The sequence below is a fragment of the Electrona antarctica genome (genome assembly GCF_951216825.1).
Source record: "Electrona antarctica genome assembly, chromosome: 16".
Lineage (NCBI taxonomy): Eukaryota > Metazoa > Chordata > Actinopteri > Myctophiformes > Myctophidae > Electrona > Electrona antarctica.
In genome coordinates, this window is record NC_136797.1 from 46,013,724 (window position 1) to 46,039,217 (window position 25,494).

Sequence of the window (25,494 nt, forward strand, 5' to 3'; positions counted from 1 at the left end):
GAGAGCGCGAACGCAGTCCCCCACTACCAGAAATTGTGCAGTCGAGATTCCCACATTTGGGGAATTCGCCCGGGTCAGCAAAGCACGGGGTGCAATGGCTGAGCCTCGCCGAGGATGAACCACCTTCATGATCATGGTGTCTACCCTGCCAGGTAAGTATGAGTTGTACATGCTGGCCATAGAGGAAAGCACTCAATCCACACACCAGTGCCCTGCCGGTCAGTCAACGACTAGTCCCCTCCACGTGGGCGTAACAATGGCCTCTTTGCGGTACCCAACAACCAAGTCTTAAAATTCCCCTTTAAGCACACACACAAGACACAGTGGCAGTATGTGAGCTTGCAGATATTAAGACTTTGACACATTTTGAGAACCTTCGATACTATTAGTTAAAGCGCTCACACCTATTTGCACTCAAGACAACCGAGCGCACCACCGTGCTCCATGTCATTTTCTTCAACAGCTGAGCTGGCCTTGTCCAATGGGCAAGGCCTTCCAAAAATATCCATAACTCATCAACGTCCCTCTCCACGGAAGTCTTTAGTAAAAGGCGAAAGGCTTATTCGTCATGAAGAGAGACCCGAGTAATTCTACCCGCTTGCCACAGCGGCCGGCAAAGCCTCTAGCCGCGCCGGTCAAGCGCTTAACGGCGCGCGTGCACGCACACACTTGGCGTGGGCAGCTCCGCAAAACAGCACATGCGTTATTTCACAGTCCGATGTGGCCCTGTGCCCCCGCGGCTGGGTTTAAGGCGTCTTGGGTGGGTGGTTAAGAGCGGGTGTCCGGGTTGAAAGCGGGGCCTGTCGGATTGAGGGTGGGGTTTAATGATGTAGGCGTGGCCTATGCGCTTTGGGGGGCAAAACGTTTTAGTGGTGCACAAAGATCTAGTGTTTAGCATGGCCATTCATGAATGACCATTGCTCATTCAGTATGCCGACATGAAAATGCTTACAGCACCTGGTATTCCCAGGCGGTCTCCCATCCAAGTACTAACCAGGCCCGACCCTGCTTAGCTTCCGAGATCGGACGAGATCGGGCGTGTTCAGGGTGGTATGGCCGTAAGCAAAGGCAGCGGTGGCCGGTACGGCCCATATACAGCAGATGGCAGTAGCCAATGCGTTAATGAAAAGCTTACAGCACCTGGTGTTAGATTGTGAAGATTCCGGGGGGGGGGGTGCTTAAGAGTGGGTACCCGGGTTCGGATGGAGAGCCGGGTCGTGGGTTTAGCTGGCTTCGGGCCTGGCACCCCGGTGGGAGACCAGGGCTCCCTGGGTCCGAGTGGAGAGCAGGGCAAAAGGTACCCGGGTTCGGATGGAGAGCCGGGTCGTGGGTTTAGCTGGCTTCGGGCCTGGCACCCCGGTGGGGGCCCAAGGCTTCCTGGGTCCGAGTGGAGGGCCGGGCAAAACGACTTTCTGCTGTCCACACTTTGAAGATTTTACACTCGTGCCCCGGAAGTCACGTTAGAGGCTGGCCCAGGCCACCCCCTCCCCCTCCTGGGTGACAAGGCTCCCCGGGGCCGCGTGGAGAGCCAGGCAAAACGCCACATTGGGTGTTTTTCAGGTAGGGTAGGGCTCCTTTCCAGCACTATCCGCATGTTTTCAACACTTAATCAGGGGAGAGCGCGAACGCAGTCCCCCACTACCAGAAATTGTGCAGTCGAGATTCCCACATTTGGGGAATTCGCCCGGGTCAGCAAAGCACGGGGTGCAATGGCTGAGCCTCGCCGAGGATGAACCACCTTCATGATCATGGTGTCTACCCTGCCAGGTAAGTATGAGTTGTACATGCTGGCCATAGAGGAAAGCACTCAATCCACACACCAGTGCCCTGCCGGTCAGTCAACGACTAGTCCCCTCCACGTGGGCGTAACAATGGCCTCTTTGCGGTACCCAACAACCAAGTCTTAAAATTCCCCTTTAAGCACACACACAAGACACAGTGGCAGTATGTGAGCTTGCAGATATTAAGACTTTGACACATTTTGAGAACCTTCGATACTATTAGTTAAAGCGCTCACACCTATTTGCACTCAAGACAACCGAGCGCACCACCGTGCTCCATGTCATTTTCTTCAACAGCTGAGCTGGCCTTGTCCAATGGGCAAGGCCTTCCAAAAATATCCATAACTCATCAACGTCCCTCTCCACGGAAGTCTTTAGTAAAAGGCGAAAGGCTTATTCGTCATGAAGAGAGACCCGAGTAATTCTACCCGCTTGCCACAGCGGCCGGCAAAGCCTCTAGCCGCGCCGGTCAAGCGCTTAACGGCGCGCGTGCACGCACACACTTGGCGTGGGCAGCTCCGCAAAACAGCACATGCGTTATTTCACAGTCCGAGGTGGCCCTGTGCCCCCGCGGCTGGGTTTAAGGCGTCTTGGGTGGGTGGTTAAGAGCGGGTGTCCGGGTTGAAAGCGGGGCCTGTCGGATTGAGGGTGGGGTTTAATGATGTAGGCGTGGCCTATGCGCTTTGGGGGGCAAAAAGTTTTAGTGGTGCACAAAGATCTAGTGTTTAGCATGGCCATTCATGAATGACCATTGCTCATTCAGTATGCCGACATGAAAATGCTTACAGCACCTGGTATTCCCAGGCGGTCTCCCATCCAAGTACTAACCAGGCCCGACCCTGCTTAGCTTCCGAGATCGGACGAGATCGGGCGTGTTCAGGGTGGTATGGCCGTAAGCAAAGGCAGCGGTGGCCGGTACGGCCCATATACAGCAGATGGCAGTAGCCAATGCGTTAATGAAAAGCTTACAGCACCTGGTGTTAGATTGTGAAGATTCCGGGGGGGGGTGCTTAAGAGTGGGTACCCGGGTTCGGATGGAGAGCCGGGTCGTGGGTTTAGCTGGCTTCGGGCCTGGCACCCCGGTGGGAGACCAGGGCTCCCTGGGTCCGAGTGGAGAGCAGGGCAAAAGGTACCCGGGTTCGGATGGAGAGCCGGGTCGTGGGTTTAGCTGGCTTCGGGCCTGGCACCCCGGTGGGGGCCCAAGGCTTCCTGGGTCCGAGTGGAGGGCCGGGCAAAACGACTTTCTGCTGTCCACACTTTGAAGATTTTACACTCGTGCCCCGGAAGTCACGTTAGAGGCTGGCCCAGGCCACCCCCTCCCCCTCCTGGGTGACAAGGCTCCCCGGGGCCGCGTGGAGAGCCAGGCAAAACGCCACATTGGGTGTTTTTCAGGTAGGGTAGGGCTCCTTTCCAGCACTATCCGCATGTTTTCAACACTTAATCAGGGGAGAGCGCGAACGCAGTCCCCCACTACCAGAAATTGTGCAGTCGAGATTCCCACATTTGGGGAATTCGCCCGGGTCAGCAAAGCACGGGGTGCAATGGCTGAGCCTCGCCGAGGATGAACCACCTTCATGATCATGGTGTCTACCCTGCCAGGTAAGTATGAGTTGTACATGCTGGCCATAGAGGAAAGCACTCAATCCACACACCAGTGCCCTGCCGGTCAGTCAACGACTAGTCCCCTCCACGTGGGCGTAACAATGGCCTCTTTGCGGTACCCAACAACCAAGTCTTAAAATTCCCCTTTAAGCACACACACAAGACACAGTGGCAGTATGTGAGCTTGCAGATATTAAGACTTTGACACATTTTGAGAACCTTCGATACTATTAGTTAAAGCGCTCACACCTATTTGCACTCAAGACAACCGAGCGCACCACCGTGCTCCATGTCATTTTCTTCAACAGCTGAGCTGGCCTTGTCCAATGGGCAAGGCCTTCCAAAAATATCCATAACTCATCAACGTCCCTCTCCACGGAAGTCTTTAGTAAAAGGCGAAAGGCTTATTCGTCATGAAGAGAGACCCGAGTAATTCTACCCGCTTGCCACAGCGGCCGGCAAAGCCTCTAGCCGCGCCGGTCAAGCGCTTAACGGCGCGCGTGCACGCACACACTTGGCGTGGGCAGCTCCGCAAAACAGCACATGCGTTATTTCACAGTCCGAGGTGGCCCTGTGCCCCCGCGGCTGGGTTTAAGGCGTCTTGGGTGGGTGGTTAAGAGCGGGTGTCCGGGTTGAAAGCGGGGCCTGTCGGATTGAGGGTGGGGTTTAATGATGTAGGCGTGGCCTATGCGCTTTGGGGGGCAAAACGTTTTAGTGGTGCACAAAGATCTAGTGTTTAGCATGGCCATTCATGAATGACCATTGCTCATTCAGTATGCCGACATGAAAATGCTTACAGCACCTGGTATTCCCAGGCGGTCTCCCATCCAAGTACTAACCAGGCCCGACCCTGCTTAGCTTCCGAGATCGGACGAGATCGGGCGTGTTCAGGGTGGTATGGCCGTAAGCAAAGGCAGCGGTGGCCGGTACGGCCCATATACAGCAGATGGCAGTAGCCAATGCGTTAATGAAAAGCTTACAGCACCTGGTGTTAGATTGTGAAGATTCCGGGGGGGGGGTGCTTAAGAGTGGGTACCCGGGTTCGGATGGAGAGCCGGGTCGTGGGTTTAGCTGGCTTCGGGCCTGGCACCCCGGTGGGAGACCAGGGCTCCCTGGGTCCGAGTGGAGAGCAGGGCAAAAGGTACCCGGGTTCGGATGGAGAGCCGGGTCGTGGGTTTAGCTGGCTTCGGGCCTGGCACCCCGGTGGGGGCCCAAGGCTTCCTGGGTCCGAGTGGAGGGCCGGGCAAAACGACTTTCTGCTGTCCACACTTTGAAGATTTTACACTCGTGCCCCGGAAGTCACGTTAGAGGCTGGCCCAGGCCACCCCCTCCCCCTCCTGGGTGACAAGGCTCCCCGGGGCCGCGTGGAGAGCCAGGCAAAACGCCACATTGGGTGTTTTTCAGGTAGGGTAGGGCTCCTTTCCAGCACTATCCGCATGTTTTCAACACTTAATCAGGGGAGAGCGCGAACGCAGTCCCCCACTACCAGAAATTGTGCAGTCGAGATTCCCACATTTGGGGAATTCGCCCGGGTCAGCAAAGCACGGGGTGCAATGGCTGAGCCTCGCCGAGGATGAACCACCTTCATGATCATGGTGTCTACCCTGCCAGGTAAGTATGAGTTGTACATGCTGGCCATAGAGGAAAGCACTCAATCCACACACCAGTGCCCTGCCGGTCAGTCAACGACTAGTCCCCTCCACGTGGGCGTAACAATGGCCTCTTTGCGGTACCCAACAACCAAGTCTTAAAATTCCCCTTTAAGCACACACACAAGACACAGTGGCAGTATGTGAGCTTGCAGATATTAAGACTTTGACACATTTTGAGAACCTTCGATACTATTAGTTAAAGCGCTCACACCTATTTGCACTCAAGACAACCGAGCGCACCACCGTGCTCCATGTCATTTTCTTCAACAGCTGAGCTGGCCTTGTCCAATGGGCAAGGCCTTCCAAAAATATCCATAACTCATCAACGTCCCTCTCCACGGAAGTCTTTAGTAAAAGGCGAAAGGCTTATTCGTCATGAAGAGAGACCCGAGTAATTCTACCCGCTTGCCACAGCGGCCGGCAAAGCCTCTAGCCGCGCCGGTCAAGCGCTTAACGGCGCGCGTGCACGCACACACTTGGCGTGGGCAGCTCCGCAAAACAGCACATGCGTTATTTCACAGTCCGATGTGGCCCTGTGCCCCCGCGGCTGGGTTTAAGGCGTCTTGGGTGGGTGGTTAAGAGCGGGTGTCCGGGTTGAAAGCGGGGCCTGTCGGATTGAGGGTGGGGTTTAATGATGTAGGCGTGGCCTATGCGCTTTGGGGGGCAAAACGTTTTAGTGGTGCACAAAGATCTAGTGTTTAGCATGGCCATTCATGAATGACCATTGCTCATTCAGTATGCCGACATGAAAATGCTTACAGCACCTGGTATTCCCAGGCGGTCTCCCATCCAAGTACTAACCAGGCCCGACCCTGCTTAGCTTCCGAGATCGGACGAGATCGGGCGTGTTCAGGGTGGTATGGCCGTAAGCAAAGGCAGCGGTGGCCGGTACGGCCCATATACAGCAGATGGCAGTAGCCAATGCGTTAATGAAAAGCTTACAGCACCTGGTGTTAGATTGTGAAGATTCCGGGGGGGGGGTGCTTAAGAGTGGGTACCCGGGTTCGGATGGAGAGCCGGGTCGTGGGTTTAGCTGGCTTCGGGCCTGGCACCCCGGTGGGAGACCAGGGCTCCCTGGGTCCGAGTGGAGAGCAGGGCAAAAGGTACCCGGGTTCGGATGGAGAGCCGGGTCGTGGGTTTAGCTGGCTTCGGGCCTGGCACCCCGGTGGGGGCCCAAGGCTTCCTGGGTCCGAGTGGAGGGCCGGGCAAAACGACTTTCTGCTGTCCACACTTTGAAGATTTTACACTCGTGCCCCGGAAGTCACGTTAGAGGCTGGCCCAGGCCACCCCCTCCCCCTCCTGGGTGACAAGGCTCCCCGGGGCCGCGTGGAGAGCCAGGCAAAACGCCACATTGGGTGTTTTTCAGGTAGGGTAGGGCTCCTTTCCAGCACTATCCGCATGTTTTCAACACTTAATCAGGGGAGAGCGCGAACGCAGTCCCCCACTACCAGAAATTGTGCAGTCGAGATTCCCACATTTGGGGAATTCGCCCGGGTCAGCAAAGCACGGGGTGCAATGGCTGAGCCTCGCCGAGGATGAACCACCTTCATGATCATGGTGTCTACCCTGCCAGGTAAGTATGAGTTGTACATGCTGGCCATAGAGGAAAGCACTCAATCCACACACCAGTGCCCTGCCGGTCAGTCAACGACTAGTCCCCTCCACGTGGGCGTAACAATGGCCTCTTTGCGGTACCCAACAACCAAGTCTTAAAATTCCCCTTTAAGCACACACACAAGACACAGTGGCAGTATGTGAGCTTGCAGATATTAAGACTTTGACACATTTTGAGAACCTTCGATACTATTAGTTAAAGCGCTCACACCTATTTGCACTCAAGACAACCGAGCGCACCACCGTGCTCCATGTCATTTTCTTCAACAGCTGAGCTGGCCTTGTCCAATGGGCAAGGCCTTCCAAAAATATCCATAACTCATCAACGTCCCTCTCCACGGAAGTCTTTAGTAAAAGGCGAAAGGCTTATTCGTCATGAAGAGAGACCCGAGTAATTCTACCCGCTTGCCACAGCGGCCGGCAAAGCCTCTAGCCGCGCCGGTCAAGCGCTTAACGGCGCGCGTGCACGCACACACTTGGCGTGGGCAGCTCCGCAAAACAGCACATGCGTTATTTCACAGTCCGAGGTGGCCCTGTGCCCCCGCGGCTGGGTTTAAGGCGTCTTGGGTGGGTGGTTAAGAGCGGGTGTCCGGGTTGAAAGCGGGGCCTGTCGGATTGAGGGTGGGGTTTAATGATGTAGGCGTGGCCTATGCGCTTTGGGGGGCAAAAAGTTTTAGTGGTGCACAAAGATCTAGTGTTTAGCATGGCCATTCATGAATGACCATTGCTCATTCAGTATGCCGACATGAAAATGCTTACAGCACCTGGTATTCCCAGGCGGTCTCCCATCCAAGTACTAACCAGGCCCGACCCTGCTTAGCTTCCGAGATCGGACGAGATCGGGCGTGTTCAGGGTGGTATGGCCGTAAGCAAAGGCAGCGGTGGCCGGTACGGCCCATATACAGCAGATGGCAGTAGCCAATGCGTTAATGAAAAGCTTACAGCACCTGGTGTTAGATTGTGAAGATTCCGGGGGGGGGTGCTTAAGAGTGGGTACCCGGGTTCGGATGGAGAGCCGGGTCGTGGGTTTAGCTGGCTTCGGGCCTGGCACCCCGGTGGGAGACCAGGGCTCCCTGGGTCCGAGTGGAGAGCAGGGCAAAAGGTACCCGGGTTCGGATGGAGAGCCGGGTCGTGGGTTTAGCTGGCTTCGGGCCTGGCACCCCGGTGGGGGCCCAAGGCTTCCTGGGTCCGAGTGGAGGGCCGGGCAAAACGACTTTCTGCTGTCCACACTTTGAAGATTTTACACTCGTGCCCCGGAAGTCACGTTAGAGGCTGGCCCAGGCCACCCCCTCCCCCTCCTGGGTGACAAGGCTCCCCGGGGCCGCGTGGAGAGCCAGGCAAAACGCCACATTGGGTGTTTTTCAGGTAGGGTAGGGCTCCTTTCCAGCACTATCCGCATGTTTTCAACACTTAATCAGGGGAGAGCGCGAACGCAGTCCCCCACTACCAGAAATTGTGCAGTCGAGATTCCCACATTTGGGGAATTCGCCCGGGTCAGCAAAGCACGGGGTGCAATGGCTGAGCCTCGCCGAGGATGAACCACCTTCATGATCATGGTGTCTACCCTGCCAGGTAAGTATGAGTTGTACATGCTGGCCATAGAGGAAAGCACTCAATCCACACACCAGTGCCCTGCCGGTCAGTCAACGACTAGTCCCCTCCACGTGGGCGTAACAATGGCCTCTTTGCGGTACCCAACAACCAAGTCTTAAAATTCCCCTTTAAGCACACACACAAGACACAGTGGCAGTATGTGAGCTTGCAGATATTAAGACTTTGACACATTTTGAGAACCTTCGATACTATTAGTTAAAGCGCTCACACCTATTTGCACTCAAGACAACCGAGCGCACCACCGTGCTCCATGTCATTTTCTTCAACAGCTGAGCTGGCCTTGTCCAATGGGCAAGGCCTTCCAAAAATATCCATAACTCATCAACGTCCCTCTCCACGGAAGTCTTTAGTAAAAGGCGAAAGGCTTATTCGTCATGAAGAGAGACCCGAGTAATTCTACCCGCTTGCCACAGCGGCCGGCAAAGCCTCTAGCCGCGCCGGTCAAGCGCTTAACGGCGCGCGTGCACGCACACACTTGGCGTGGGCAGCTCCGCAAAACAGCACATGCGTTATTTCACAGTCCGAGGTGGCCCTGTGCCCCCGCGGCTGGGTTTAAGGCGTCTTGGGTGGGTGGTTAAGAGCGGGTGTCCGGGTTGAAAGCGGGGCCTGTCGGATTGAGGGTGGGGTTTAATGATGTAGGCGTGGCCTATGCGCTTTGGGGGGCAAAACGTTTTAGTGGTGCACAAAGATCTAGTGTTTAGCATGGCCATTCATGAATGACCATTGCTCATTCAGTATGCCGACATGAAAATGCTTACAGCACCTGGTATTCCCAGGCGGTCTCCCATCCAAGTACTAACCAGGCCCGACCCTGCTTAGCTTCCGAGATCGGACGAGATCGGGCGTGTTCAGGGTGGTATGGCCGTAAGCAAAGGCAGCGGTGGCCGGTACGGCCCATATACAGCAGATGGCAGTAGCCAATGCGTTAATGAAAAGCTTACAGCACCTGGTGTTAGATTGTGAAGATTCCGGGGGGGGGGTGCTTAAGAGTGGGTACCCGGGTTCGGATGGAGAGCCGGGTCGTGGGTTTAGCTGGCTTCGGGCCTGGCACCCCGGTGGGAGACCAGGGCTCCCTGGGTCCGAGTGGAGAGCAGGGCAAAAGGTACCCGGGTTCGGATGGAGAGCCGGGTCGTGGGTTTAGCTGGCTTCGGGCCTGGCACCCCGGTGGGGGCCCAAGGCTTCCTGGGTCCGAGTGGAGGGCCGGGCAAAACGACTTTCTGCTGTCCACACTTTGAAGATTTTACACTCGTGCCCCGGAAGTCACGTTAGAGGCTGGCCCAGGCCACCCCCTCCCCCTCCTGGGTGACAAGGCTCCCCGGGGCCGCGTGGAGAGCCAGGCAAAACGCCACATTGGGTGTTTTTCAGGTAGGGTAGGGCTCCTTTCCAGCACTATCCGCATGTTTTCAACACTTAATCAGGGGAGAGCGCGAACGCAGTCCCCCACTACCAGAAATTGTGCAGTCGAGATTCCCACATTTGGGGAATTCGCCCGGGTCAGCAAAGCACGGGGTGCAATGGCTGAGCCTCGCCGAGGATGAACCACCTTCATGATCATGGTGTCTACCCTGCCAGGTAAGTATGAGTTGTACATGCTGGCCATAGAGGAAAGCACTCAATCCACACACCAGTGCCCTGCCGGTCAGTCAACGACTAGTCCCCTCCACGTGGGCGTAACAATGGCCTCTTTGCGGTACCCAACAACCAAGTCTTAAAATTCCCCTTTAAGCACACACACAAGACACAGTGGCAGTATGTGAGCTTGCAGATATTAAGACTTTGACACATTTTGAGAACCTTCGATACTATTAGTTAAAGCGCTCACACCTATTTGCACTCAAGACAACCGAGCGCACCACCGTGCTCCATGTCATTTTCTTCAACAGCTGAGCTGGCCTTGTCCAATGGGCAAGGCCTTCCAAAAATATCCATAACTCATCAACGTCCCTCTCCACGGAAGTCTTTAGTAAAAGGCGAAAGGCTTATTCGTCATGAAGAGAGACCCGAGTAATTCTACCCGCTTGCCACAGCGGCCGGCAAAGCCTCTAGCCGCGCCGGTCAAGCGCTTAACGGCGCGCGTGCACGCACACACTTGGCGTGGGCAGCTCCGCAAAACAGCACATGCGTTATTTCACAGTCCGATGTGGCCCTGTGCCCCCGCGGCTGGGTTTAAGGCGTCTTGGGTGGGTGGTTAAGAGCGGGTGTCCGGGTTGAAAGCGGGGCCTGTCGGATTGAGGGTGGGGTTTAATGATGTAGGCGTGGCCTATGCGCTTTGGGGGGCAAAACGTTTTAGTGGTGCACAAAGATCTAGTGTTTAGCATGGCCATTCATGAATGACCATTGCTCATTCAGTATGCCGACATGAAAATGCTTACAGCACCTGGTATTCCCAGGCGGTCTCCCATCCAAGTACTAACCAGGCCCGACCCTGCTTAGCTTCCGAGATCGGACGAGATCGGGCGTGTTCAGGGTGGTATGGCCGTAAGCAAAGGCAGCGGTGGCCGGTACGGCCCATATACAGCAGATGGCAGTAGCCAATGCGTTAATGAAAAGCTTACAGCACCTGGTGTTAGATTGTGAAGATTCCGGGGGGGGGGTGCTTAAGAGTGGGTACCCGGGTTCGGATGGAGAGCCGGGTCGTGGGTTTAGCTGGCTTCGGGCCTGGCACCCCGGTGGGAGACCAGGGCTCCCTGGGTCCGAGTGGAGAGCAGGGCAAAAGGTACCCGGGTTCGGATGGAGAGCCGGGTCGTGGGTTTAGCTGGCTTCGGGCCTGGCACCCCGGTGGGGGCCCAAGGCTTCCTGGGTCCGAGTGGAGGGCCGGGCAAAACGACTTTCTGCTGTCCACACTTTGAAGATTTTACACTCGTGCCCCGGAAGTCACGTTAGAGGCTGGCCCAGGCCACCCCCTCCCCCTCCTGGGTGACAAGGCTCCCCGGGGCCGCGTGGAGAGCCAGGCAAAACGCCACATTGGGTGTTTTTCAGGTAGGGTAGGGCTCCTTTCCAGCACTATCCGCATGTTTTCAACACTTAATCAGGGGAGAGCGCGAACGCAGTCCCCCACTACCAGAAATTGTGCAGTCGAGATTCCCACATTTGGGGAATTCGCCCGGGTCAGCAAAGCACGGGGTGCAATGGCTGAGCCTCGCCGAGGATGAACCACCTTCATGATCATGGTGTCTACCCTGCCAGGTAAGTATGAGTTGTACATGCTGGCCATAGAGGAAAGCACTCAATCCACACACCAGTGCCCTGCCGGTCAGTCAACGACTAGTCCCCTCCACGTGGGCGTAACAATGGCCTCTTTGCGGTACCCAACAACCAAGTCTTAAAATTCCCCTTTAAGCACACACACAAGACACAGTGGCAGTATGTGAGCTTGCAGATATTAAGACTTTGACACATTTTGAGAACCTTCGATACTATTAGTTAAAGCGCTCACACCTATTTGCACTCAAGACAACCGAGCGCACCACCGTGCTCCATGTCATTTTCTTCAACAGCTGAGCTGGCCTTGTCCAATGGGCAAGGCCTTCCAAAAATATCCATAACTCATCAACGTCGCTCTCCACGGAAGTCTTTAGTAAAAGGCGAAAGGCTTATTCGTCATGAAGAGAGACCCGAGTAATTCTACCCGCTTGCCACAGCGGCCGGCAAAGCCTCTAGCCGCGCCGGTCAAGCGCTTAACGGCGCGCGTGCACGCACACACTTGGCGTGGGCAGCTCCGCAAAACAGCACATGCGTTATTTCACAGTCCGAGGTGGCCCTGTGCCCCCGCGGCTGGGTTTAAGGCGTCTTGGGTGGGTGGTTAAGAGCGGGTGTCCGGGTTGAAAGCGGGGCCTGTCGGATTGAGGGTGGGGTTTAATGATGTAGGCGTGGCCTATGCGCTTTGGGGGGCAAAACGTTTTAGTGGTGCACAAAGATCTAGTGTTTAGCATGGCCATTCATGAATGACCATTGCTCATTCAGTATGCCGACATGAAAATGCTTACAGCACCTGGTATTCCCAGGCGGTCTCCCATCCAAGTACTAACCAGGCCCGACCCTGCTTAGCTTCCGAGATCGGACGAGATCGGGCGTGTTCAGGGTGGTATGGCCGTAAGCAAAGGCAGTGGTGGCCGGTACGGCCCATATACAGCAGATGGCAGTAGCCAATGCGTTAATGAAAAGCTTACAGCACCTGGTGTTAGATTGTGAAGATTCCGGGGGGGGGGTGCTTAAGAGTGGGTACCCGGGTTCGGATGGAGAGCCGGGTCGTGGGTTTAGCTGGCTTCGGGCCTGGCACCCCGGTGGGAGACCAGGGCTCCCTGGGTCCGAGTGGAGAGCAGGGCAAAAGGTACCCGGGTTCGGATGGAGAGCCGGGTCGTGGGTTTAGCTGGCTTCGGGCCTGGCACCCCGGTGGGGGCCCAAGGCTTCCTGGGTCCGAGTGGAGGGCCGGGCAAAACGACTTTCTGCTGTCCACACTTTGAAGATTTTACACTCGTGCCCCGGAAGTCACGTTAGAGGCTGGCCCAGGCCACCCCCTCCCCCTCCTGGGTGACAAGGCTCCCCGGGGCCGCGTGGAGAGCCAGGCAAAACGCCACATTGGGTGTTTTTCAGGTAGGGTAGGGCTCCTTTCCAGCACTATCCGCATGTTTTCAACACTTAATCAGGGGAGAGCGCGAACGCAGTCCCCCACTACCAGAAATTGTGCAGTCGAGATTCCCACATTTGGGGAATTCGCCCGGGTCAGCAAAGCACGGGGTGCAATGGCTGAGCCTCGCCGAGGATGAACCACCTTCATGATCATGGTGTCTACCCTGCCAGGTAAGTATGAGTTGTACATGCTGGCCATAGAGGAAAGCACTCAATCCACACACCAGTGCCCTGCCGGTCAGTCAACGACTAGTCCCCTCCACGTGGGCGTAACAATGGCCTCTTTGCGGTACCCAACAACCAAGTCTTAAAATTCCCCTTTAAGCACACACACAAGACACAGTGGCAGTATGTGAGCTTGCAGATATTAAGACTTTGACACATTTTGAGAACCTTCGATACTATTAGTTAAAGCGCTCACACCTATTTGCACTCAAGACAACCGAGCGCACCACCGTGCTCCATGTCATTTTCTTCAACAGCTGAGCTGGCCTTGTCCAATGGGCAAGGCCTTCCAAAAATATCCATAACTCATCAACGTCCCTCTCCACGGAAGTCTTTAGTAAAAGGCGAAAGGCTTATTCGTCATGAAGAGAGACCCGAGTAATTCTACCCGCTTGCCACAGCGGCCGGCAAAGCCTCTAGCCGCGCCGGTCAAGCGCTTAACGGCGCGCGTGCACGCACACACTTGGCGTGGGCAGCTCCGCAAAACAGCACATGCGTTATTTCACAGTCCGAGGTGGCCCTGTGCCCCCGCGGCTGGGTTTAAGGCGTCTTGGGTGGGTGGTTAAGAGCGGGTGTCCGGGTTGAAAGCGGGGCCTGTCGGATTGAGGGTGGGGTTTAATGATGTAGGCGTGGCCTATGCGCTTTGGGGGGCAAAAAGTTTTAGTGGTGCACAAAGATCTAGTGTTTAGCATGGCCATTCATGAATGACCATTGCTCATTCAGTATGCCGACATGAAAATGCTTACAGCACCTGGTATTCCCAGGCGGTCTCCCATCCAAGTACTAACCAGGCCCGACCCTGCTTAGCTTCCGAGATCGGACGAGATCGGGCGTGTTCAGGGTGGTATGGCCGTAAGCAAAGGCAGCGGTGGCCGGTACGGCCCATATACAGCAGATGGCAGTAGCCAATGCGTTAATGAAAAGCTTACAGCACCTGGTGTTAGATTGTGAAGATTCCGGGGGGGGGTGCTTAAGAGTGGGTACCCGGGTTCGGATGGAGAGCCGGGTCGTGGGTTTAGCTGGCTTCGGGCCTGGCACCCCGGTGGGAGACCAGGGCTCCCTGGGTCCGAGTGGAGAGCAGGGCAAAAGGTACCCGGGTTCGGATGGAGAGCCGGGTCGTGGGTTTAGCTGGCTTCGGGCCTGGCACCCCGGTGGGGGCCCAAGGCTTCCTGGGTCCGAGTGGAGGGCCGGGCAAAACGACTTTCTGCTGTCCACACTTTGAAGATTTTACACTCGTGCCCCGGAAGTCACGTTAGAGGCTGGCCCAGGCCACCCCCTCCCCCTCCTGGGTGACAAGGCTCCCCGGGGCCGCGTGGAGAGCCAGGCAAAACGCCACATTGGGTGTTTTTCAGGTAGGGTAGGGCTCCTTTCCAGCACTATCCGCATGTTTTCAACACTTAATCAGGGGAGAGCGCGAACGCAGTCCCCCACTACCAGAAATTGTGCAGTCGAGATTCCCACATTTGGGGAATTCGCCCGGGTCAGCAAAGCACGGGGTGCAATGGCTGAGCCTCGCCGAGGATGAACCACCTTCATGATCATGGTGTCTACCCTGCCAGGTAAGTATGAGTTGTACATGCTGGCCATAGAGGAAAGCACTCAATCCACACACCAGTGCCCTGCCGGTCAGTCAACGACTAGTCCCCTCCACGTGGGCGTAACAATGGCCTCTTTGCGGTACCCAACAACCAAGTCTTAAAATTCCCCTTTAAGCACACACACAAGACACAGTGGCAGTATGTGAGCTTGCAGATATTAAGACTTTGACACATTTTGAGAACCTTCGATACTATTAGTTAAAGCGCTCACACCTATTTGCACTCAAGACAACCGAGCGCACCACCGTGCTCCATGTCATTTTCTTCAACAGCTGAGCTGGCCTTGTCCAATGGGCAAGGCCTTCCAAAAATATCCATAACTCATCAACGTCGCTCTCCACGGAAGTCTTTAGTAAAAGGCGAAAGGCTTATTCGTCATGAAGAGAGACCCGAGTAATTCTACCCGCTTGCCACAGCGGCCGGCAAAGCCTCTAGCCGCGCCGGTCAAGCGCTTAACGGCGCGCGTGCACGCACACACTTGGCGTGGGCAGCTCCGCAAAACAGCACATGCGTTATTTCACAGTCCGAGGTGGCCCTGTGCCCCCGCGGCTGGGTTTAAGGCGTCTTGGGTGGGTGGTTAAGAGCGGGTGTCCGGGTTGAAAGCGGGGCCTGTCGGATTGAGGGTGGGGTTTAATGATGTAGGCGTGGCCTATGCGCTTTGGGGGGCAAAAAGTTTTAGTGGTGCACAAAGATCTAGTGTTTAGCATGGCCATTCATGAATGACCATTGCTCATTCAGTATGCCGACATGAAAATGCTTACAGCACCTGGTATTCCCAGGCGGTCTCCCATCCAAGTACTAACCAGGCCCGACCCTGCTTAGCTTCCGAGATCGGACGAGATCGGGCGTGTTCAGGGAGGTATGGCCGTAAGCAAAGGCAGCGGTGGCCGGTACGGCCCATATACAGCAGATGGCAGTAGCCAATGCGTTAATGAAAAGCTTACAGCACCTGGTGTTAGATTGTGAAGATTCCGGGGGGGGGTGCTTAAGAGTGGGTACCCGGGTTCGGATGGAGAGCCGGGTCGTGGGTTTAGCTGGCTTCGGGCCTGGCACCCCGGTGGGAGACCAGGGCTCCCTGGGTCCGAGTGGAGAGCAGGGCAAAAGGTACCCGGGTTCGGATGGAGAGCCGGGTCGTGGGTTTAGCTGGCTTCGGGCCTGGCACCCCGGTGGGGGCCCAAGGCTTCCTGGGTCCGAGTGGAGGGCCGGGCAAAACGACTTTCTGCTGTCCACACTTTGAAGATTTTACACTCGTGCCCCGGAAGTCACGTTAGAGGCTGGCCCAGGCCACCCCCTCCCCCTCCTGGGTGACAAGGCTCCCCGGGGCCGCGTGGAGAGCCAGGCAAAACGCCACATTGGGTGTTTTTCAGGTAGGGTAGGGCTCCTTTCCAGCACTATCCGCATGTTTTCAACACTTAATCAGGGGAGAGCGCGAACGCAGTCCCCCACTACCAGAAATTGTGCAGTCGAGATTCCCACATTTGGGGAATTCGCCCGGGTCAGCAAAGCACGGGGTGCAATGGCTGAGCCTCGCCGAGGATGAACCACCTTCATGATCATGGTGTCTACCCTGCCAGGTAAGTATGAGTTGTACATGCTGGCCATAGAGGAAAGCACTCAATCCACACACCAGTGCCCTGCCGGTCAGTCAACGACTAGTCCCCTCCACGTGGGCGTAACAATGGCCTCTTTGCGGTACCCAACAACCAAGTCTTAAAATTCCCCTTTAAGCACACACACAAGACACAGTGGCAGTATGTGAGCTTGCAGATATTAAGACTTTGACACATTTTGAGAACCTTCGATACTATTAGTTAAAGCGCTCACACCTATTTGCACTCAAGACAACCGAGCGCACCACCGTGCTCCATGTCATTTTCTTCAACAGCTGAGCTGGCCTTGTCCAATGGGCAAGGCCTTCCAAAAATATCCATAACTCATCAACGTCCCTCTCCACGGAAGTCTTTAGTAAAAGGCGAAAGGCTTATTCGTCATGAAGAGAGACCCGAGTAATTCTACCCGCTTGCCACAGCGGCCGGCAAAGCCTCTAGCCGCGCCGGTCAAGCGCTTAACGGCGCGCGTGCACGCACACACTTGGCGTGGGCAGCTCCGCAAAACAGCACATGCGTTATTTCACAGTCCGAGGTGGCCCTGTGCCCCCGCGGCTGGGTTTAAGGCGTCTTGGGTGGGTGGTTAAGAGCGGGTGTCCGGGTTGAAAGCGGGGCCTGTCGGATTGAGGGTGGGGTTTAATGATGTAGGCGTGGCCTATGCGCTTTGGGGGGCAAAAAGTTTTAGTGGTGCACAAAGATCTAGTGTTTAGCATGGCCATTCATGAATGACCATTGCTCATTCAGTATGCCGACATGAAAATGCTTACAGCACCTGGTATTCCCAGGCGGTCTCCCATCCAAGTACTAACCAGGCCCGACCCTGCTTAGCTTCCGAGATCGGACGAGATCGGGCGTGTTCAGGGTGGTATGGCCGTAAGCAAAGGCAGCGGTGGCCGGTACGGCCCATATACAGCAGATGGCAGTAGCCAATGCGTTAATGAAAAGCTTACAGCACCTGGTGTTAGATTGTGAAGATTCCGGGGGGGGGTGCTTAAGAGTGGGTACCCGGGTTCGGATGGAGAGCCGGGTCGTGGGTTTAGCTGGCTTCGGGCCTGGCACCCCGGTGGGAGACCAGGGCTCCCTGGGTCCGAGTGGAGAGCAGGGCAAAAGGTACCCGGGTTCGGATGGAGAGCCGGGTCGTGGGTTTAGCTGGCTTCGGGCCTGGCACCCCGGTGGGGGCCCAAGGCTTCCTGGGTCCGAGTGGAGGGCCGGGCAAAACGACTTTCTGCTGTCCACACTTTGAAGATTTTACACTCGTGCCCCGGAAGTCACGTTAGAGGCTGGCCCAGGCCACCCCCTCCCCCTCCTGGGTGACAAGGCTCCCCGGGGCCGCGTGGAGAGCCAGGCAAAACGCCACATTGGGTGTTTTTCAGGTAGGGTAGGGCTCCTTTCCAGCACTATCCGCATGTTTTCAACACTTAATCAGGGGAGAGCGCGAACGCAGTCCCCCACTACCAGAAATTGTGCAGTCGAGATTCCCACATTTGGGGAATTCGCCCGGGTCAGCAAAGCACGGGGTGCAATGGCTGAGCCTCGCCGAGGATGAACCACCTTCATGATCATGGTGTCTACCCTGCCAGGTAAGTATGAGTTGTACATGCTGGCCATAGAGGAAAGCACTCAATCCACACACCAGTGCCCTGCCGGTCAGTCAACGACTAGTCCCCTCCACGTGGGCGTAACAATGGCCTCTTTGCGGTACCCAACAACCAAGTCTTAAAATTCCCCTTTAAGCACACACACAAGACACAGTGGCAGTATGTGAGCTTGCAGATATTAAGACTTTGACACATTTTGAGAACCTTCGATACTATTAGTTAAAGCGCTCACACCTATTTGCACTCAAGACAACCGAGCGCACCACCGTGCTCCATGTCATTTTCTTCAACAGCTGAGCTGGCCTTGTCCAATGGGCAAGGCCTTCCAAAAATATCCATAACTCATCAACGTCCCTCTCCACGGAAGTCTTTAGTAAAAGGCGAAAGGCTTATTCGTCATGAAGAGAGACCCGAGTAATTCTACCCGCTTGCCACAGCGGCCGGCAAAGCCTCTAGCCGCGCCGGTCAAGCGCTTAACGGCGCGCGTGCACGCACACACTTGGCGTGGGCAGCTCCGCAAAACAGCACATGCGTTATTTCACAGTCCGAGGTGGCCCTGTGCCCCCGCGGCTGGGTTTAAGGCGTCTTGGGTGGGTGGTTAAGAGCGGGTGTCCGGGTTGAAAGCGGGGCCTGTCGGATTGAGGGTGGGGTTTAATGATGTAGGCGTGGCCTATGCGCTTTGGGGGGCAAAAAGTTTTAGTGGTGCACAAAGATCTAGTGTTTAGCATGGCCATTCATGAATGACCATTGCTCATTCAGTATGCCGACATGAAAATGCTTACAGCACCTGGTATTCCCAGGCGGTCTCCCATCCAAGTACTAACCAGGCCCGACCCTGCTTAGCTTCCGAGATCGGACGAGATCGGGCGTGTTCAGGGTGGTATGGCCGTAAGCAAAGGCAGCGGTGGCCGGTACGGCCCATATACAGCAGATGGCAGTAGCCAATGCGTTAATGAAAAGCTTACAGCACCTGGTGTTAGATTGTGAAGATTCCGGGGGGGGGTGCTTAAGAGTGGGTACCCGGGTTCGGATGGAGAGCCGGGTCGTGGGTTTAGCTGGCTTCGGGCCTGGCACCCCGGTGGGAGACCAGGGCTCCCTGGGTCCGAGTGGAGAGCAGGGCAAAAGGTACCCGGGTTCGGATGGAGAGCCGGGTCGTGGGTTTAGCTGGCTTCGGGCCTGGCACCCCGGTGGGGGCCCAAGGCTTCCTGGGTCCGAGTGGAGGGCCGGGCAAAACGACTTTCTGCTGTCCACACTTTGAAGATTTTACACTCGTGCCCCGGAAGTCACGTTAGAGGCTGGCCCAGGCCACCCCCTCCCCCTCCTGGGTGACAAGGCTCCCCGGGGCCGCGTGGAGAGCCAGGCAAAACGCCACATTGGGTGTTTTTCAGGTAGGGTAGGGCTCCTTTCCAGCACTATCCGCATGTTTTCAACACTTAATCAGGGGAGAGCGCGAACGCAGTCCCCCACTACCAGAAATTGTGCAGTCGAGATTCCCACATTTGGGGAATTCGCCCGGGTCAGCAAAGCACGGGGTGCAATGGCTGAGCCTCGCCGAGGATGAACCACCTTCATGATCATGGTGTCTACCCTGCCAGGTAAGTATGAGTTGTACATGCTGGCCATAGAGGAAAGCACTCAATCCACACACCAGTGCCCTGCCGGTCAGTCAACGACTAGTCCCCTCCACGTGGGCGTAACAATGGCCTCTTTGCGGTACCCAACAACCAAGTCTTAAAATTCCCCTTTAAGCACACACACAAGACACAGTGGCAGTATGTGAGCTTGCAGATATTAAGACTTTGACACATTTTGAGAACCTTCGATACTATTAGTTAAAGCGCTCACACCTATTTGCACTCAAGACAACCGAGCGCACCACCGTGCTCCATGTCATTTTCTTCAACAGCTGAGCTGGCCTTGTCCAATGGGCAAGGCCTTCCAAAAATATCCATAACTCATCAACGTCCCTCTCCACGGAAGTCTTTAGTAAAAGGCGAAAGGCTTATTCGTCATGAAGAGAGACCCGAGTAATTCTACCCGCTTGCCACAGCGGCCGGCAAAGCCTCTAGCCGCGCCGGTCAAGCGCTTAACGGCGCGCGTGCACGCACACACTTGGCGTGGGCAGCTCCGCAAAACAGCACATGCGTTATTTCACAGTCCGAGGTGGCCCTGTGCCCCCGCGGCTGGGTTTAAGGCGTCTTGGGTGGGTGGTTAAGAGCGGGTGTCCGGGTTGAAAGCGGGGCCTGTCGGATTGAGGGTGGGGTTTAATGATGTAGGCGTGGCCTATGCGCTTTGGGGGGCAAAAAGTTTTAGTGGTGCACAAAGATCTAGTGTTTAGCATGGCCATTCATGAATGACCATTGCTCATTCAGTATGCCGACATGAAAATGCTTACAGCACCTGGTATTCCCAGGCGGTCTCCCATCCAAGTACTAACCAGGCCCGACCCTGCTTAGCTTCCGAGATCGGACGAGATCGGGCGTGTTCAGGGTGGTATGGCCGTAAGCAAAGGCAGCGGTGGCCGGTACGGCCCATATACAGCAGATGGCAGTAGCCAATGCGTTAATGAAAAGCTTACAGCACCTGGTGTTAGATTGTGAAGATTCCGGGGGGGGGTGCTTAAGAGTGGGTACCCGGGTTCGGATGGAGAGCCGGGTCGTGGGTTTAGCTGGCTTCGGGCCTGGCACCCCGGTGGGAGACCAGGGCTCCCTGGGTCCGAGTGGAGAGCAGGGCAAAAGGTACCCGGGTTCGGATGGAGAGCCGGGTCGTGGGTTTAGCTGGCTTCGGGCCTGGCACCCCGGTGGGGGCCCAAGGCTTCCTGGGTCCGAGTGGAGGGCCGGGCAAAACGACTTTCTGCTGTCCACACTTTGAAGATTTTACACTCGTGCCCCGGAAGTCACGTTAGAGGCTGGCCCAGGCCACCCCCTCCCCCTCCTGGGTGACAAGGCTCCCCGGGGCCGCGTGGAGAGCCAGGCAAAACGCCACATTGGGTGTTTTTCAGGTAGGGTAGGGCTCCTTTCCAGCACTATCCGCATGTTTTCAACACTTAATCAGGGGAGAGCGCGAACGCAGTCCCCCACTACCAGAAATTGTGCAGTCGAGATTCCCACATTTGGGGAATTCGCCCGGGTCAGCAAAGCACGGGGTGCAATGGCTGAGCCTCGCCGAGGATGAACCACCTTCATGATCATGGTGTCTACCCTGCCAGGTAAGTATGAGTTGTACATGCTGGCCATAGAGGAAAGCACTCAATCCACACACCAGTGCCCTGCCGGTCAGTCAACGACTAGTCCCCTCCACGTGGGCGTAACAATGGCCTCTTTGCGGTACCCAACAACCAAGTCTTAAAATTCCCCTTTAAGCACACACACAAGACACAGTGGCAGTATGTGAGCTTGCAGATATTAAGACTTTGACACATTTTGAGAACCTTCGATACTATTAGTTAAAGCGCTCACACCTATTTGCACTCAAGACAACCGAGCGCACCACCGTGCTCCATGTCATTTTCTTCAACAGCTGAGCTGGCCTTGTCCAATGGGCAAGGCCTTCCAAAAATATCCATAACTCATCAACGTCGCTCTCCACGGAAGTCTTTAGTAAAAGGCGAAAGGCTTATTCGTCATGAAGAGAGACCCGAGTAATTCTACCCGCTTGCCACAGCGGCCGGCAAAGCCTCTAGCCGCGCCGGTCAAGCGCTTAACGGCGCGCGTGCACGCACACACTTGGCGTGGGCAGCTCCGCAAAACAGCACATGCGTTATTTCACAGTCCGAGGTGGCCCTGTGCCCCCGCGGCTGGGTTTAAGGCGTCTTGGGTGGGTGGTTAAGAGCGGGTGTCCGGGTTGAAAGCGGGGCCTGTCGGATTGAGGGTGGGGTTTAATGATGTAGGCGTGGCCTATGCGCTTTGGGGGGCAAAACGTTTTAGTGGTGCACAAAGATCTAGTGTTTAGCATGGCCATTCATGAATGACCATTGCTCATTCAGTATGCCGACATGAAAATGCTTACAGCACCTGGTATTCCCAGGCGGTCTCCCATCCAAGTACTAACCAGGCCCGACCCTGCTTAGCTTCCGAGATCGGACGAGATCGGGCGTGTTCAGGGTGGTATGGCCGTAAGCAAAGGCAGCGGTGGCCGGTACGGCCCATATACAGCAGATGGCAGTAGCCAATGCGTTAATGAAAAGCTTACAGCACCTGGTGTTAGATTGTGAAGATTCCGGGGGGGGGTGCTTAAGAGTGGGTACCCGGGTTCGGATGGAGAGCCGGGTCGTGGGTTTAGCTGGCTTCGGGCCTGGCACCCCGGTGGGAGACCAGGGCTCCCTGGGTCCGAGTGGAGAGCAGGGCAAAAGGTACCCGGGTTCGGATGGAGAGCCGGGTCGTGGGTTTAGCTGGCTTCGGGCATGGCACCCCGGTGGGGGCCCAAGGCTTCCTGGGTCCGAGTGGAGGGCCGGGCAAAACGACTTTCTGCTGTCCACACTTTGAAGATTTTACACTCGTGCCCCGGAAGTCACGTTAGAGGCTGGCCCAGGCCACCCCCTCCCCCTCCTGGGTGACAAGGCTCCCCGGGGCCGCGTGGAGAGCCAGGCAAAACGCCACATTGGGTGTTTTTCAGGTAGGGTAGGGCTCCTTTCCAGCACTATCCGCATGTTTTCAACACTTAATCAGGGGAGAGCGCGAACGCAGTCCCCCACTACCAGAAATTGTGCAGTCGAGATTCCCACATTTGGGGAATTCGCCCGGGTCAGCAAAGCACGGGGTGCAATGGCTGAGCCTCGCCGAGGATGAACCACCTTCATGATCATGGTGTCTACCCTGCCAGGTAAGTATGAGTTGTACATGCTGGCCATAGAGGAAAGCACTCAATCCACACACCAGTGCCCTGCCGGTCAGTCAACGACTAGTCCCCTCCACGTGGGCGTAACAATGGCCTCTTTGCGGTACCCAACAACCAAGTCTTAAAATTCCCCTTTAAGCACACACACAAGACACAGTGGCAGTATGTGAGCTTGCAGATATTAAGACTTTGACACATTTTGAGAACCTTCGATACTATTAGTTAAAGCGCTCACACCTATTTGCACTCAAGACAACCGAGCGCACCACCGTGCTCCATGTCATTTTCTTCAACAGCTGAGCTGGCCTTGTCCAATGGGCAAGGCCTTCCAAAAATATCCATAACTCATCAACGTCCCTCTCCACGGAAGTCTTTAGTAAAAGGCGAAAGGCTTATTCGTCATGAAGAGAGACCCAAGTAATTCTACCCGCTTGCCACAGCGGCCGGCAAAGCCTCTAGCCGCGCCGGTCAAGCGCTTAACGGCGCGCGTGCACGCACACACTTGGCGTGGGCAGCTCCGCAAAACAGCACATGCGTTATTTCACAGTCCGAGGTGGCCCTGTGCCCCCGCGGCTGGGTTTAAGGCGTCTTGGGTGGGTGGTTAAGAGCGGGTGTCCGGGTTGAAAGCGGGGCCTGTCGGATTGAGGGTGGGGTTTAATGATGTAGGCGTGGCCTATGCGCTTTGGGGGGCAAAACGTTTTAGTGGTGCACAAAGATCTAGTGTTTAGCATGGCCATTCATGAATGACCATTGCTCATTCAGTATGCCGACATGAAAATGCTTACAGCACCTGGTATTCCCAGGCGGTCTCCCATCCAAGTACTAACCAGGCCCGACCCTGCTTAGCTTCCGAGATCGGACGAGATCGGGCGTGTTCAGGGTGGTATGGCCGTAAGCAAAGGAGGCGGTGGCCGGTACGGCCCATATACAGCAGATGGCAGTAGCCAATGCGTTAATGAAAAGCTTACAGCACCTGGTGTTAGATTGTGAAGATTCCGGGGGGGGGTGCTTAAGAGTGGGTACCCGGGTTCGGATGGAGAGCCGGGTCGTGGGTTTAGCTGGCTTCGGGCCTGGCACCCCGGTGGGAGACCAGGGCTCCCTGGGTCCGAGTGGAGAGCAGGGCAAAAGGTACCCGGGTTCGGATGGAGAGCCGGGTCGTGGGTTTAGCTGGCTTCGGGCCTGGCACCCCGGTGGGGGCCCAAGGCTTCCTGGGTCCGAGTGGAGGGCCGGGCAAAACGACTTTCTGCTGTCCACACTTTGAAGATTTTACACTCGTGCCCCGGAAGTCACGTTAGAGGCTGGCCCAGGCCACCCCCTCCCCCTCCTGGGTGACAAGGCTCCCCGGGGCCGCGTGGAGAGCCAGGCAAAACGCCACATTGGGTGTTTTTCAGGTAGGGTAGGGCTCCTTTCCAGCACTATCCGCATGTTTTCAACACTTAATCAGGGGAGAGCGCGAACGCAGTCCCCCACTACCAGAAATTGTGCAGTCGAGATTCCCACATTTGGGGAATTCGCCCGGGTCAGCAAAGCACGGGGTGCAATGGCTGAGCCTCGCCGAGGATGAACCACCTTCATGATCATGGTGTCTACCCTGCCAGGTAAGTATGAGTTGTACATGCTGGCCATAGAGGAAAGCACTCAATCCACACACCAGTGCCCTGCCGGTCAGTCAACGACTAGTCCCCTCCACGTGGGCGTAACAATGGCCTCTTTGCGGTACCCAACAACCAAGTCTTAAAATTCCCCTTTAAGCACACACACAAGACACAGTGGCAGTATGTGAGCTTGCAGATATTAAGACTTTGACACATTTTGAGAACCTTCGATACTATTAGTTAAAGCGCTCACACCTATTTGCACTCAAGACAACCGAGCGCACCACCGTGCTCCATGTCATTTTCTTCAACAGCTGAGCTGGCCTTGTCCAATGGGCAAGGCCTTCCAAAAATATCCATAACTCATCAACGTCCCTCTCCACGGAAGTCTTTAGTAAAAGGCGAAAGGCTTATTCGTCATGAAGAGAGACCCGAGTAATTCTACCCGCTTGCCACAGCGGCCGGCAAAGCCTCTAGCCGCGCCGGTCAAGCGCTTAACGGCGCGCGTGCACGCACACACTTGGCGTGGGCAGCTCCGCAAAACAGCACATGCGTTATTTCACAGTCCGAGGTGGCCCTGTGCCCCCGGGGCTGGGTTTAAGGCGTCTTGGGTGGGTGGTTAAGAGCGGGTGTCCGGGTTGAAAGCGGGGCCTGTCGGATTGAGGGTGGGGTTTAATGATGTAGGCGTGGCCTATGCGCTTTGGGGGGCAAAAAGTTTTAGTGGTGCACAAAGATCTAGTGTTTAGCATGGCCATTCATGAATGACCATTGCTCATTCAGTATGCCGACATGAAAATGCTTACAGCACCTGGTATTCCCAGGCGGTCTCCCATCCAAGTACTAACCAGGCCCGACCCTGCTTAGCTTCCGAGATCGGACGAGATCGGGCGTGTTCAGGGTGGTATGGCCGTAAGCAAAGGCAGCGGTGGCCGGTACGGCCCATATACAGCAGATGGCAGTAGCCAATGCGTTAATGAAAAGCTTACAGCACCTGGTGTTAGATTGTGAAGATTCCGGGGGGGGGTGCTTAAGAGTGGGTACCCGGGTTCGGATGGAGAGCCGGGTCGTGGGTTTAGCTGGCTTCGGGCCTGGCACCCCGGTGGGAGACCAGGGCTCCCTGGGTCCGAGTGGAGAGCAGGGCAA